The sequence below is a fragment of the Lissotriton helveticus genome, chromosome 5_1 (assembly GCF_964261635.1).
Source record: "Lissotriton helveticus chromosome 5_1, aLisHel1.1, whole genome shotgun sequence".
Lineage (NCBI taxonomy): Eukaryota > Metazoa > Chordata > Amphibia > Caudata > Salamandridae > Lissotriton > Lissotriton helveticus.
In genome coordinates this window covers 992,564,485-992,582,035 of record NC_136065.1, presented here as the reverse complement: position 1 = coordinate 992,582,035, position 17,551 = coordinate 992,564,485, and positions in this window count along the sequence as shown.

Below are 17,551 nucleotides of genomic sequence, written 5' to 3'. Positions count from 1 at the left end.
AACTTTTTTTTTCTTTTAAGAGCAACCCTTTTTCCTTTAAGGAAAACAGGCTGAATTAAAAAAAAAATATTGCTTCATTGAAAAGCAATCACGGACGTGGTGGTCTGCTAACCCTAGCAAACCACCTTATCAGTGACTTTAGTGATTCCTAGGGTGTCACAAAGTTTCATACATTAGGAATAGCAATTGCCTAATTGCAATTCACAGATAATCAAAATTAAGTAATCATTGTTCCTAATGTTGATACATGTGGCACTAAATGACAACATACCATGAGGGCAATTTACACCTTGAAGTTCTTGAATAACAGTACGACAGAAACCTGAAATAATTCTCTCCCTCTCTCTCTTTTTTGACGGACAGGACTCCCAAGAACCTCACAATATCAGTGAATAGTGATTCAACTCCCCCTTTTTTGACCTACAAAACTCCCTAGAACTTCACCATATCAGTGAATAGTGACTCAACTATATGTAATATGCTCATTACACACAAGTGTAGCGACCACTCAATATGAAATCATAATGCCTCACCTCATTTGGGTGCTTTTTTTAAAGCTATGCATCTTCCCTTATAATTCAATATTACTCTAATTCCTCCGATCCTGTAGGACATAGAAACATCATGTGGAGATTGTAATGTCAGAGTGATATTATATATCATGTAATGCCTGAATGCCTCATCATATAAATAAAGAAACAATGACAGCCAGAGCAGCAGTAAACGGAATAACTAAACCAACAAACCAGTGAGTGACAGCTAGTCCCATAATGGTACTTAGTTTCCCTTTATTTCTGGTTCACATTTTAGTTTTATTTTTTCAAGCTTCATTACACTTTACTGGTAATTTGTACTAGATTAAACCAAAGGTGTTAGATACACTCCTAATAGAAAGCTTTTTCAAATGCCACCTAGGTGGAGTAGTCATCCACAGGCAGCACTGTGGTTTCATGACTAATTGGGAGCAGTATACAGACAATAGTAGCAAATGGAAAACAGAAGCAGTTCCATTAATGGTCACCATCTTGAGTTTGTGGCCTAGTTCTTTTCCAACACGAGGACGCTACATCGACTTGTCCTCTATCTGGTTCATTCCTGATAAAACATCCCACATTGTCAGAGAAGACAATAGGATGTGGGCTTGAGCTGAAAGTTTCTAGGTGATTACAAAGGGTGTAAACTTGATGAAGTAAGTATGGCGTAGCTGTCCAGCATCAAAGATATTCGACTGCATTAAATTGAGAAAAAACACACTGCACAGGACTACAGTTGGATGACCCTGAAACATGTAAACAACAAAGTTAATTGTGAATCCAAACTCTTCGAAAAGGAACAGAGTCAGCCTATTTGTGAAAGCAAAAACGGCTTTTACTATGTATAAAACCCTATTTTGCGATTTGGTAACCTGTTAATGAATGGCAAAATGGGTTTACGATTCGGAATTTGGAAGGAGCGTATTTAGGGTGTCCCTTCCACATACTGAATCACAGCAGTATGTATGAATGTTTTGTCACCGTGAATGTGGTCGCAAAGCATTCACATTTTACCACCAACATCAAGTTGGTGGTAATCCATTGGCAAATTGGAAGGGGTCCCTATGGGACCCCTTCCACTTTGGGAATGGTGGCAAGAAGGTTTGGTTTTTGATAGCAGATAGTGGTTCCATGGACCACTGTCAGCTCTTAAAAAATAAAAGAAAATGTTTCATTATTTTCTTTTAAACACAACTCATTTTCTTTTAAGGAAAAAAAATGAAATTGCTTTATTTAGCAATCAAGTAATCAAGACATGGCGGTCTGCTGACCCTAGCAGGCCACCATACCTGTATTTTTTGCGATTCCTAGGGTGTCACAAAGTTTCCTACAATAGGAATAGCAATTGCCTAATTGCAATTCTCAGAAAATCACAATTAAGAAATAACCGGGGCATATTACCAACGATTAGCGATATTTATCGCTAACGAGGCTTAGCAACGATTTTTTTAACGCTAAGCATCGCCGGATATTATCGCAGAGATAACTTGCTATTAGCAAGGTTTATCTCAGAAGTGATAAAAATCCTTACGCTAACTGCCAAATGAGAGATTATCGCTGGAAAGCCAACGATAATCTATCGAAGTTCGGTGTTAGCTTGATAATAGGGGCTCACAAACTTAGCCATGATATCCACCTTCCATAGGATATCATGGCTAAATCAGGAAAATTCCAGGTGTAAAAAAAGCAGTGCTAACCGCGGTTAGCGCTGCTTTTTTTATCACTAACAGGGTTAGCGAAATCCTTGATAATAGGAGAAATGTCGCTTAACAACATTTCTCCTATTATTTTTCTCTGGAATGCCCCCTTTGCATCTCATTAGAGATGCAAGGGGAAGCGTAGAGAAAAAGGGTGCTAACATGCAAATTTGCGTGTTAGCACCCTGTTGCTGATGCTTTCTTGGCTTTTAAAGCCAAAAAAGCAGAGATAAATCCCTTGATAATATGCCCCACTATTCCTAATGTTGATACATGTGGCCCTAAATGACAACATACCATGGGGGCAATTTACGTTATGACCTCTTAGAATCACAGTAGGACAGAAACCTGAAACATTTCTCTGCCTCTCCCTCTCTCTTTTTTGATGGAAATGACTCCCAAGAACCTCACCATATCAGTAAATAGTGACTCAGCTATATATAACACACTCATTACACGTGACTGTAGAGACCAATCAATATGAATTCATAATGCCCCACCTCATTTGGGTGCTTTTTGTAAAGCTATGCATCAACAATTATCATTCAATATTGCTCTAATTCCTCCAACCTTTTAGGACACAGAAACATCATGAGTAGATTGTTATGTCAGAGTGATATTATATATCATGTAATGCCCAAACACCTCATCATATAAATAAAGAACCAATGACAGCCAGAGCAGCAGTAGACAAAATACTTAAACCAACATACCGGTGAGTGACTGCTTGTCCCATAATTGTACCTAGTTTCCCTTTATTTCTGTGAGTTATTTTCTTTCTATTTTTTAAGCTTCATTACACTTTACTGGTAATTTGTGCTAGCTTAAACCAAAGGTTTTGGATATAATCCTCAAAAAAAGCTTTTTCTAAAGCCCCCTAGTTGGAGGCGTCATACACAGGGGCACTGCGGCCTTGCAGCTAATTATGAGCAGTATAAAGACAATAGTGGCAAATGGAATGCAGAGACAGTTCCATTGATGGTCGCCATCTTGAGTTTGTGGTGTAGTTGTTTTCCAACACGAGTACGCCACAGCGGCTCGTCCTCTATCTGGTTCATTCCTGATAAAACATCCCACTGTCAGCGAAGATGGTAAGATGTGGGCCTGGTACTGGAAGTTTCTAGGCGATTACACAGGAATGTAACCTTGACGAAGTAAGTGGGCGTTGCTGTCCAGCATCAAGGATATTCTACTGTAGTCAAATTATTCTGGTAGATGACATATCATTTTTTTATCCTGCATTTATTTTATTTTATAGTGTGTGACTACAGGTACACTTCTCAGCCAGAGAACCAATGATGAAAGAAACACTGCATTATATATATACATGGTGTTTTAACTGTGTGTTTTGCTCTAAGAGTGTAATGTCTTTCACAAGGCTCATTTGGTTTCACTAGTAGTACCCACCTCATAACATAGTTTTTACTTTAGTCACAATTAAGTGAGCACACTAAAATTGATTATGGCCCGCACAGTCATTAAGGCACATAATAACTGTTTGTTAACTTTGTAAATTAGCCAGAATTCTGTGGCAGACTAACTCTTCAGTTATGTTATCACGAAACCATAAGCAGATACACCAAATAGGTGCTGCATGAATGTATGTGTGCCGGCATGCAGAGTGCGTGCAGCCAGTATAAGACAACAGGAGTGGTATCAGGGAGTTAGTTTCATTGGTCCTGAAGAAAAGCCTTGTGGTAAGGCTTGAAGCAAATTGACTTTTTAGAAAGGTAGCCACATTTTAACCTACCATTTCCCATTGCCCCCGTGTTTATAATCATACCAAACAGAGGCCTGTATAAATAATATTTTACCTACTAGATAGGTATTTTTATTATCCCACTTTATACAAAATGCACACACAATCCCCACTCCTATCTTTTGTGATTTGTTCACATCATAAAAACATAAAAAGTACTCACACGTTACACGTAGGATGAAGCATGCCCCGTTCAGGAGCGGAATGGGATGAACTCGATAATGAAGCATGTCATTAAGGGGCAACCCTGGTGGATGAGGGTTATCTAAGAAAACCCAGCATTTTATTCACTGTGGAAAGGTAGTTTATGTAAAGAGTAGGGCTTTTCTTGATTTTTTATACATTTGATAGGAGAACGAGCCCCTGTGACCCGGTCTCCTCTTTCTCCCTTTTTGTTTGATATGATGTATTCAGCTATGCATTTGGCGGACGTCAGGGCACCATTGCACGAGACCTGTTGATCTTTCTGGCACTTTTAGCCCCACAAATAAACAAACACTTTATTAGTTACAGAAAGTAGATAAAAACAATTTTATTTTTTGCTGTACTTAATAGAAGTTAGTTTCAAAATCATTATGATGGACCTATTCATTTATAGTGAATTACCTAAAGCACAACATATCATAACTACATGAGGAGGTTAGGCAGTATGCATAGCTCGATATGGGTTTAGTTCAATGGGTTATAAAACACTCCTTCTGAAGAGTCAGATGATAAACAATATGTTTTTCCTGCAATTGCGATTTCGGCATATGTGGATCTGCATCTAGAAAATCCATTGCAAAGGTTTAGGTGACATTTTTGGTAAAAAAAAGATTGAGGGCAATCTATTTCTTGATGGTGCACTGCTGTTAAATTCTTCGGTCCACCATTCAGCTTAGATCTTAAATAGTTTTCCTTTGTGAAAACAAAACTGTCAGTAAGAAGTTAGTGTCAGTTGTACAAAGCATTTTTCCAGTCCAAAACAGACTGATCCGCAGACCAGAAAAATGCTTTTTTAAATGTGCAAAATGCGATTTTTTAACTTGTTACCAAATCGTATATTTAATTTGCGATTCAGTATTTGGAAGGGGTGTGTTTAGGGCTTCCAAATACCGAAACAGTATGGCATGTAGTACTTTTTTGCGACCGAATTCCATTCACAAAACAGTAGTACCTTACCATCAGTTTAAAACTGATGGTAACCCATTCATAAAGGCAAAGTGGTCCCAAAGGACCTCTTTCTCTTTGAGAATGGAAATAAAAATATTTTTTATTGCAAAGTTCATTTTTTTGTTTTTAAATGCATCCTGATTTCCTTGAAGAAAAACTGGATGCATTTAAAAAACTAAAAGATTGCTTTATCGAAAAGCAACCACAAGACATAAAGTCTGAAGACCTCAGCAGGTCATCATACCTGTAATGACTGCAATTCCTAATGGGTTGCAAATTGCTACCTACCTCTTTAATATGTATATTTGCAACCTACTAGGAATCCCTATCAAAATTCAAAGAGTTTCATACAATAGAATTATGAATTTCTAATTACAATTAGGAGAGAATCGCACTTTGAGAACCGGTATTCCTAATGTTAGCACATCTAGCTCTAAGTCATGCGACCGCAGGTAGCCATCTTTGTATCACTAATTGTATAACATTTGAACTCCTCCTAAAAAACATTGGGGATAATGGGGACTGAAGTGTTAATGTGTGGAATGGCTATGCTTCCACAAATACATGATTAGTGATTCCCTTTTGAGGCGAACTAACAACTGAATAAAGTGTTTGCTGTTTCATCTTTTCATCTCATGGGGGAACTCAAGACTTTCTCTCAGAAAGTGTTTGAGGTCCCAAGATGCAACCATTAAAACAGCAACAAAGGTGAAAGACTAAAGTTTTGAAGGTCCAAATGCAGGGGTAGATTTAGGAACTTGTCAAAGCAGTACAGTGCAGCAAGTCACCTTGCTGCACTGTGTGACAGGGAAAGGGCAGGGATGCACCATATTTAAGTCAATACAGTGAATTCCTGCCTTATCCCCTGTGCTGGACTCTTTTTTTGCCGCCTACGCCAAAGCAGGCACCATTGCATCATGGTGCAGTGATGCCTGCGTTGCATGCAGGATTGTTTTTGTGCAGGAACGGGCACCTTTCTGCAGAAAAACAATCTCCTGAGGCATATTCCTCTATCTCTGTGTGCTGCAGAATACCGCACACATATAAAGAGGAAGTAATGAGGAAAAATACATATTTTTCTCCTCATTACGCATCTCCTCTGAGGGCATATATTTTTGGGGAAATTCTCAGGTTTACCAATTCTGGTTTATCTGAGGAGTCAAAATCCATGGGAGTAGTGTGGGAGCACCCTCGCAATGACTTCCTAGGGGAGCATAAGGTAATGCAGCAATTTGTGTTGTGTTGCTTTCACTCAGATTTATAGAGTCACTCAGGGCCATGTAAAGTAGGCTTGCCTTGCTTCATAAATCTCATTTAACGTTTACTTTGCACATGTACCATGTTGTTTAGTGCAAACATGACGCAAACTTGGTAATAAATATGGCCAACCTTCATAGAAAGCAAAAATGCTTTTGATATTTACAGTGAAATCCTGGTGGAAACACAATAGAGAAACAGGAGAGATTAATTGGGCGATGTGCTACAATTAAAGTGAACAGATGCATCCTCTTAAGTACATTCGGTACTTAGTGGAACCATATGAATAATGCACTAATTTCATTCATCGGCCCTAAATGAAACCCACAAGAATGAACTGAACTTCAAGACTTTTCTAAGAGATACGTTTTTTTGCTATGTCAAACCTGCACGCTCATCCCAGCTATATTCATTATTGGCCTGATGTGCCTCTTGATCATGGCCTTGGTAAAGTGTCTGTGAAGGCCCTAATACGGTTTTTTAAACTCTGATTACAATCCAATAGATTATGTTATCCGCCAATTGAAATAGTTTTTATACAACTTTGCTTTTATCTTATTTTTTCCAATATTCATATGTGAACTTTCAGGGGGATTTAATTAGCAGGTGCTTCATTATTTTTATAAAAAGCTGGAACAGTAGTGTGACATTGCCTTTCAGAAAAACTATGCCTCCAGACGAAAATAGATATATGGTACCCATAACAAAAGTGCTAATTTCCCCGATTACTATGTCTGAATCACAGTTTCCCTTCAGTAATTATAAGATGAACTTCTCTTAACTGTTTGGCTTGTAAATATGCCCCAATGTTGTTTATTATGTTAAACTGTGTGAAAAAGGTATTGAGGATGATCAATTAAGACAAAGACGGTACACTAAATTAATTCATGGAAAACTTAATTTGTAATTTAAATATATAGCAGTAGTAAGAGTGTGGGCCATGGAGAGGAAAGGCATTTTCAGTCATTTACATGTTCCTGTTGGTTTAAGTTTATGGGGTGTTTTTACCAGACGTAGAGCAGGGTGAAAAGAGTTCCCAGCAAATTTAAATTAGCTTATATATATTTCCTTGTACACTAGCACACATACACATACAGGTGATTAGACTAGCTTTAGAGCCAGCAAATAGTGCAGAGTAAAACAGGACACGACAGGCACACCACATCTAGTAATCACACTCTCCTCATACCGGACATCTGGACACCTACACACTTGCCCACACTAGCTCCCGAGGTCGAGAGCCATCTGTGACGCCCGCGTTTGTTGATTTACAACTGAGAGGCTTTTTTTAAAGGTAGAAAAGTGTTTAATTTTACCACATGCATAAATGGACAGCCAAAACTTTGTACATCGAGAGATTTTGCACCATTTAATTAAACCAACTTGTTCCTGTTTTGCCAAACGCCTCTTGCCTTTTCATTTATTTTAGGTAAATTCATATCCAAGCAACAAGGATTTGCACATGGGAACATAGGGGCATATTACCAACAACTAGCGATAATTATTGCTATGTTGGCTTAGCGGCAATATTTTTATCGCCGAGCTGCGGCGATTTTTATCGCTATTATCAAGGTTTATCTCCTAAGCGATAAAAATCGGCCGAAATGCATGAATATCGCTGAAAAGTCAGCGATATTCATGCATTACCGAGCTAATGCTCTTAGCCATGCTATCCACCTACCATTGGATAACATGGATAAGAACTGCTCAGGGGCAGGTGTTAGATTTTGGAGACGAATATCTCCAAAAGTTGGTAATAGGAGATAGCGATGTTAGCGACTGTTTCCAGTCGCTAACATCTTGGCACGCCCACTTTGCATGTCATTAGTGATAAATTTCACTGATATGCAAAGCGGGGCCCAAGATGGTCGCTATCTCCTACTAGCTGTCGCTAACTGGTGTTAGCGACAGCTAGGTGATAGGGAGATAATTTTATCTCCGCTTTCTTGGCTTTTAAAGCCAAAAAAGCGGAGATAAAACCCCTTGATAATATGCCTAGAAAGCTAAAAGCTTCATTAGCACAATTTAGCAAGCCTCCAAAGAGATAGCCAATGTAAAAAAAAAAAGAAATCTCACGTTTTGGCTTTTAAAAATGGACGGGCGTATTAGATGGCTTGGTAATCAGTTCATAGAATCATCGAATGAGAAAGCAGGTAGAATTGATCATTCGTAATGAAGCTGCAATACCGGTGGTCCTTGGTAATTCTGTTTTCCGATCTGTACCCTATTTGCAAAGCGCTGATTTAGACCTACTCTGAAATATTTAATGAACAATTCCCCTGTCCCACAGATTTAAATATTGCTATTAGAAATAGGTTGACCCTAGGTAACCATGAGAAAAGGGGGTTAATTTACAATTACGTTCCTACTTGTCAATTACTGTGGCGAGAATTCTCTTCTTCCCTACAGTACTCCCATAGGTGAACACACGCCATCAGGCATTTTAATGCCAATAAAACATATTTTTGCCACGCCAATGTACGTAAATAAATAGTTTTTTCCTCGACTGCTCACTGTGCACTTTAACTCCACACACAGATTCATGGTTGGCTTGAATAGTGGCCATGTCATTAATCTTAGTTTAATGAAAAGGCCCTCATATGCATACTATTTGAGCGCTTCAATAATAGAGCGTAAGTGAAAGTAATTTCAAAGTAAGATATTGGTTTACATCTTCTTTATTGGACACTGAAACAAATTCTATGCAGTTCTGGGTTAAATGCAATTAACATCCACTCCTTCCCTGCAAAACTCTAGGGAGGCCATGATTGCCCTGGCAGGCTATTTCTTAGATTTGATAAAAAAACAAATGCATTATTTTGTTGTCTGTATTTGCTGGAAATTATTCTATCATCAGTCTCAAGTTCGCTCAGTTAGAACAGACATCCACCCAGTAAGCAAGCAAAGTAAAAATGTATCACGTAACATATTTTCACAAATAGGCTGCATATGAAAGCGTGGCATGGTTCGAAATTGACACACGATGGAGGCAGCGAGTGAATGTTTGTGGGTGATATTTTATTTTGCAATGCACAGTTTATTATTATTACAATCGACGCCACACGCTCTCTAGACACACATTTGTGAAACTTAGCACATCAGGGGCCTATTCACAAACTGCATTTTTCAGTACCTTCTGTAGTGCTACAATAGTATTACACACATAAAAAACATGTTATTCACAAACATATTTGTGGAGTTTCTGCCTCTCCTATCTTTCTCTATGCAGAGATCTCTCCGCACATGTAAGTATACTTTTTAGCACACAAGCCAACCCTCCTGATTCTGGCGGGAGACTGCTGATTTCAAGACTAGTCTCCTGCCTCCCAATTCCTGCAGGCAGAAACCCAACTCCTCAGTGGGATTTTGATGGCAGGGACTCAGATTATGCACAGCCAGTAACCTGCTCCTGCAGGCCAGTGCACCACATTTTTGTCACGTTTTCCCTGTCTGCCACAGCGCTTTCTCCATGCTCCTGGCAGGTAAGGGAAAGAAAACCCACATATTTTCATGTCTGATATCTGGTCCTGCATTAGCACACTTGGAAGTCCCACACAGGCCAATCGACCCTATGCAGGCAATGAAGTCAATGAAAAAAATACATTCTCCCGATTCTTCTTTTAAAATCTCCCACTTTCCTCTTCCAAAATGTTGGCATGTATGGTTTTAGTAAGAAAGGGGTAAGAGACTTGGGAGTGGGGGGAAAATAATGGATACTTACTAGTAAAGTGGAGGGTTTGGGAATGAGTAAGGAGAGGCTTCGGGAAGGTTAGAAAGGGACATGTACACACCCACAAAATGTAAGGCCATTGCTATTCAAAAACTGAACTGCCATTCCAAAGTTACTACAGTCACAAAGGGATCCAAAACTGTAATAATGTATTACAGCACAGACCGGAAGTAAGTCCAGCACCACACATGGCCAACCACTGGTACTGCAACACCCTCCTACAGAAATTACTGGAGGTAAGGAAATAAAATAAAACCACTTAGGAAATAGTGTTAAATGAATTTAAAACATGTAATAATAATTATTGAAGCAATGTATAGAATTATTAAAAATAATGTAATTATGTAATATTGAAATTTAATCTAACATTATATTTTAAATTAAAAATGATTGTTAACATAATGGAACAATACATGTGTTAATATTAATTTAACATTATTTCTCATGGATTTTATTGTAAGTGCCTACCTCTGCAGACTTCTATGTGAGAAGGGGTTGCAGTATCAATGGGTGACCTTGTGCTACACTGGGCATACTATTGTTTCTTTTTGGTGGTAGTAACTTACCTTGTATGTTTGGCTTTACCCCCTTTTTCAGAAGGTGGAGACGTGTAGGTCTACACTTCTGCGTAACTTTATACTGGGAATTCGTGAACAATCCAAGATGATAAAGTTCCTGAAAAATGTAAGGGTAAATTGCTCACAAGTTTAAATTACCTTTGTGACTAACCCTCTCAGTCCATATTTTAATTAGATCAGTAAAGTGAAACACAAGTAATTAAAGGAATGCCTTTATGATGTCGTTTGCAATATATCATTTAAATGTGTTTAATATCTTGGTCTGTTTACAACCTATAAAATATGTTTTTTGAATGAATATTAAATATATAATTTAAGCAAAACCATACTAGTGTTCAGCTCAATTTAAGAGTCTAAAGCAGAAATAGAATTGTGGTTTTAAGTTCTTCTTAGACAACATTTACAAACAGAAGTCTAGCTCGGTAGTTGAACCTGCGGCTCCATGATTTCTTTGTATATGTATTAAATCAGAGTTTTAACACCAAATGTTCACCTGAAAATCTAGATCATAGGCCTTCACTGGTTTAAATTTGAATTAACAAATATGCAAACTGTGTTTTGTATTTAAATATATTTCAATAATATTATTGCAGAAATCCTGAAAAGTTGGCTGGAATTGTCCATTGAAAACAGGGGCTTAGCTTGATCAGTAGGATTGGAAAGGGAGTGAACTTCAGATTTCCCAATAATCAGTCTGGTATAGCTTCTGAAAATACATTATAGGAAAAGCAGGATGTCAGGTGAGGATTAAGGCGCAGTTCATATTCTTAGGAGAACTTAATCACATTGTTTTTCTAATCAGCCAACATTTGTAAGGCCTTCAAACCAGAGATGAGAGGGTGAATGTGTGTGTGTGTTTTGTGTTTATGTAAAACTCCCAGGGGAAATCTGACAAAAACCTCATAATACCTAATTGAAAGTACTTGTACCCAGCTATGTATCACAGAATACATTATTTAGGGGAGGGGAACATCCCAACACCCTCCATGAAGTTACGCCCCTGACTGAAAATGGCCTGTGATTGCTCATTCCCTAGTTTATTCGTTAAATTAAATAATCTATATGTCTCTGTTGTCTTCATGTCTTCTGTTTTCCATAAGTTCCCAAGTGAAAATGTGCTTGATATTTTTAATTCATCTACCAATCACTTGAAACTACATAGGATGAAAGGAGCTTATGCATTTCTTCCATAAGTCCATTCCACACACTTTTTACCCCCTAAAGCATGATCATTCTTGAAAGGGAAAAACAGTGGTTCAGAGAGACGTAATCAAGACAGTCCTGTGAAGTTTCAGTTCCTCAGACGATTGGACATAGAAGAGAAGGTAACTGAGAAAAATGATTTCTATGTAATGCCCTGGTTCTAAACTTTTATATGTTATATATGCCATATCAACTCATGTATAACAAAAAACATAAGTGATACAGTAGACTTCGTTTTTGCTCTCACAAACAGTAAACAATGGGCCTGATGCACAAAGGCAATATTACACTTTATTAAAAGTTTGTGATTGCTATTCACAAAGGGATTTATGAGTAGTATCTTTTCAAGTGTGGAGTCTCCATACAGTTTATGTGTGGGGACAATGCACTCGTAAAGATACTGGCTGTAAAACCCTTTTGAATAGCAAACAATCGTAAACTTACACAAAAGTGTAGGTTTACCTTATTGAATCAGGCCCTGTGCCTGTTTCCATGATGATCCTATATCCACACCTACTTCTAGCAGTATGGGTAGACTGGGTTTGGCGGTATGAGGCAGAGAGAGGAAAGAATATTTTCTCACAGTGAGGTTTCATAGCACAGATGAAATAGGTCAGTGATTATGTTGAGACAAAGACTGGCTGCAGTGAAGTGGGAATCTTTTTTATCTGGGACATCCTGAAAGTGATACCAACTTCAATTGTATAGGAAAATGGACATTACTTCTTTGGTGAGAGGGATGCAAAAAAATAAAAGCACATACTTTGAAGAATCTCAGACAAACACAAATAAACAAAGATATAAACACTGGAGACTCATGTTAAAGGATACGTTGGGTAGCAGGGTATTGGTTCCCATCCATAAAATACCATGGAAAATCATAGTTAATCTCAAATATTATAGTCTTGATTTTTGAGGTCATGGGTGCTTGCCAAGAATGTCAATGCAGTAGTTATCACGTTGTGCTATTGCCTAAGCACGATATTTAGCTAATGTTCCATGTGTCACTACTCATTGTGCATCCAATATTTACCCACAACAGTACACACATAACCACATGTGGCCACTAACCTCCGCAATGGTATTGAGTGCATTAGATCTATGTATTCCTACAGAAAAGCCAGTCTTTAATGTATCTGGTAGACATGATGGAGCACATTTACTAAAAGGTTGGGCAATGCAGTGCAGCAACCAAAGTTGCTGATTTGTGTGAGTGGGAGGCAGCATCACAGCACCATACATAAAAAGACAACACTTCTGCTCCCTTCTCAAGTGCTGACACAAAGGGTACCACATACATGCCCCTTTGCACCATAGGGCAAAGGTATGTGTGTGTGATGTCTAACAAAGGTTTTGTACTGAAAAGATGCCCTTTCAGTACAGAAGTACTATACTCAGGCTTTTTTTAAAACCTTTTTCATCTTAGTATTTGTGCTGTACAGTAAAGAACACATGCAAAATTTGGAGAACCAAAAAAACATTCCTCCTATTTTGTGTCAAGAAGACATTTTTGGGTTCAAATCCCTATCTACAAATGTCAGTAGAAAGAGCCTTGCATCAAAACCATGGGTGATAGCTTGGGAATGCCTATGTACCACCCATGGGACTCACTCTTAACGCAATGTATCACAAAGCAACGTAAAGCAATGCATAGTACTAATTTGATTTACTTTTATGCAACTTTCCAGTATAAATGAAGTTTTCCAACGGAAGTTAAATAAGAAAACAACTACTTGTTCCAGTTTGCATCACTTTTAGTCTTTGCACCATCACAAAGTGTTGATAAATCTGGCCCTATGTGGTGTACACCAAAGGCTAAGTCCTCAAAATTGGTCTACATTGTCCTTAAGTCTAAACACATGTAAGAGTCCCATTTGAAATTAATTTTACTTTAAGGGTGATGGGTCATATTCTTAGGTTTTTAGTTGCACATCATCTCACGGTCTTCGAAACCTGCTCTCTGCCCTCATCACCCACAGCTATAGTCATAGGTATTAGAATAGTAAAATCAAGAACATCTATTTCCTCTCCCATCCAGTTTCCTGTATATCCACCAGCATCCACACCACATATGAAGACCACATGGCAAGCAATGCTAATGGTACCATATAACAATACATGTTTTCTTTGAGGATTGAAAAATAATTGGCACAGAGAAAGACATTTCTTCGATACTGCACTCATAAATACCATCTGGGAGTATAGATGTAGCCATAACAAACCGAATTGTTTCAAGTGGAGCTACACAGAAACGATATGGTTAAGTGATTGCATGTTAAGGTTTTGTGATTGATTTGATCTTGTTTATCATCTACCTAAGTTGCATTGACTCCTGTGACTGAGAAAACCATCCTACTGAAATTCAATAGACACTGACTGAACTGTGCTCACATTTTACCTGAGGACTACAGACACTTATGATACACATGGCCACCGAAATGAGTTGTCCTCTTAAACTGAAACCTACAGTGAAAATCACCAGAGTAACATTAGACTCTGACCTCAGCCTCACATGTCAAAGAAGTGCAATTGCCAGAACATTTGTCCATGGTCTGCAATTACTTAGACTTAGGTGAAACCTCTTCTTCTTCCTGGGCTCCCTGGTTTTTCATTGCTGTATTAGGTCAACACTCTATATTTCTCTCCGATTTTTGCAGCTACATCTATACGATAACATTAGCTCGGCTCAGAGAATCATGAAATGGCAAGCTGTAGCCAAAAAAAACTTCCTTGAAAGTTCTTTGTGGCATCCACCTTCACAACATAGAATTCTATGTTTTTTTCACCAGAGGTAACTGAGGACCATTTGACCTTGATGCAGTCTCTATTCAAAGTACCATCTTGAATTGAAATTCTGAACAATGGGTCATGAGTCAGAGGATTAAGATTTTCTGTCCGGGCAGAAAATCAAACATCCCATATCAGGGACCTTCATACTCATCTGACATTTTGTAAAAGACTGAAGACATGGCTGTTTCTATGCAGTTTAATTCCCCAGTTGGGTAAACCCTTACAATAGCAATTCTTACTAACACCCAAGTCAAGATTGTATTCATAAACAAGTATGACTCTGAAGACATAGTTGTTTCCATACATCAGTCCACAGTGACAAGAAGCTTGATAACAAAACTAGATTATTGGCTAATCACCATGTACATATCAAATTCTCTTACCCCTCCTTGTCATATTCAGTGTCCAATATACACAGTTTTCGACCTCACAAACAGCATCTAAGTATTCACTTGCTGCTGCTCACATACCTTCACCCACAGTCATCTAACCACCACAACAGGCATATCCAAAAATCTAGCTACCAATCCACTTATGTTTGCACAGCTTAAGATGAACTTTGATTGGAACACATATTTGGCACACTTGCATTTCACCTACACACTGGCAAAGCACCCAATCGAGTCTTTACACTGCTGCATACTGCTAAGACCACCTGTCTATCACCCTACGATATGATATATATCTGCTGTACTGAATTATAACAACTGCGCATTTCCATTGGTCACCAAAAACAACGCTGCCTACACTATGTATGGGCAATAAACACTAAGACTTTTTACACCTACACATGCGTCCTCCTGCATGCCTCTGATGGTGAAATCATTGGCCTTTGGTGTCACAGTAGTGGCAGCACTTTGCTATATAACACACACAGTGGTGTAGCAAGGGGAGGCGGGGGTGTGGTCAGTCCCGGGCAGCACAAGTTTTGGGACGGTGTCTTCCCCAAACCCCCCCCCCCAGGTCTTACATGCATGGAATCGCCAGCACCACCCTCCCCCCCGCTCTTATATGTGTTTACCACGGGGCGGCAAAAGAAGGGACAGCCAAGGGCAGAAAAGTAGCTTGCTAGCACATACGGCGTCACTTCCTTCCAAGGACGTCACCAGCAGGTTGGCATTATTTCATTCCCATAATGAAGGGTTAATGGTGATATGCCATTTTGATTGGTCTTTGCCTTTCACTTCCGCCATAAGCTGTTTTAGCAATCACCCCAGATGGGATTCCTCGCCACTACATACAACCTTGAGTGGTGACTGTGCCACTTTTGTTGGGTAGGTTGGTAGTGTTGCCTTCGATACCTTTGAAATCTGGTTTTGGCTGTACAAACGATCCTTGAAAATTACAGAAAATGTGTGTTTATTTTTAAGAAAACTAGTCGAATATTGTGAGTATGCATTAATGCTTCAAGATTGAACTTTTCTAGCTACTATTTTGGCATGTTTCTCATTTATAAAGTGCAGATCTAACAAACAAGAGTCAATAGAACACGTAGCAGAAGAGTAACATTGCCTACTTGTGTTTCTTGTATGGCATAATTAGTTAACAGAACATAATGCGTTTAACTTAAAGATATTGTTTAATTACCCAGCCAGGCCTAAAATGTGCAATGTAACGTTCATAAATGACCAGTAAATACTGCCATATCAACAAAACACGACTGCTTGTAAAGTTTATTCTCAACGACACAGGCAAAGAAAAGGCTAGTGTCATGTTTTGCTCATGCAAGTAAGGGCTTTGTTCAGTATTCGATTTTAGGTTAGCAGAGAGTGAATTACGCAGTCTACTCTTTCTAATACTTTTTTTAGAGACGTATTAGACTGACATCCTTGGCGTTTTATTACCTCAAACCTTTTACCTTCACTCCCCTTTCTTTGTTGAACTCGTTTTTGTTGGCCTAAGGACTCTGTGCACTTTACTGCTAACCAAGGGTAAGGTGCTTGTGCTCACTATCTTACACATTGTAGATTTGACATAAACCAAATCATGACATTTCATTTACTTACAAGTCTCTAGAAAATGGTACTGCATGTACCAAGCGCCTGTAAATGAAATGCTACAAGTGGGCTGCAGTACTCATTGTGCCACTCACTAAAGTATCACTGTACAGCATGTGTCAAGTCTGCCACTGTAGCCTGTAGTGCTGGTTTTAAATTGCCATTTTGATCTGGCAAAATAAATAGTTTTCCAGGCATAGATCTTACTTTTAAATAATTATAGGTCATCCTTATGTAGGCCCCTACGGCACAGTGCATGGTATTTAAAAAGAAGGACATGTATACTTATGTTTTACCTGTACTGACAGTGAAAGACTCCTAAAGTTGTTTCTCATTGTAGCAAGGTGATTTTTCCTATAGACTAACACTTAACAAGTGATAACTTCAGATTGGGAACAGATAGAAAAATACTGTGTCCACTCATTTACTTATTTGAGTTGTAGCTTAAAAATCCTCCTTAATGGTAAAGTCATATTTTAATCTGCTAGCCTGAAAATTTCACTTTTTAAAAGTTGCCATGTTCCTGCCTAAACCATATGTGCCTTTCTACGAGTGGCCAGGGTCACATGATTGTAATAGCTATCATGTGGTGTGATTTGTATTCCTTATAGACATGAGGACAAAAGGGCCTTGGGTGTGGGGCAGGTTGTTCCTCTCCTGAGAAGGATTGCTCTTCCTGTGCTTCAAAGAGTAGCCTGAGAGCTGTGCCAACACCCTTCTTAACCTCTAATGCTGCCTGCCCGGTCATTGACAAATACAGCACACACTTAGGACTGCTTGCCTCTATCCCCCTAGACACATTAGAGCCAGACCCGTAGAAGAGGGAAGGTTAGACAAAGTGGGCACCCCCACTTA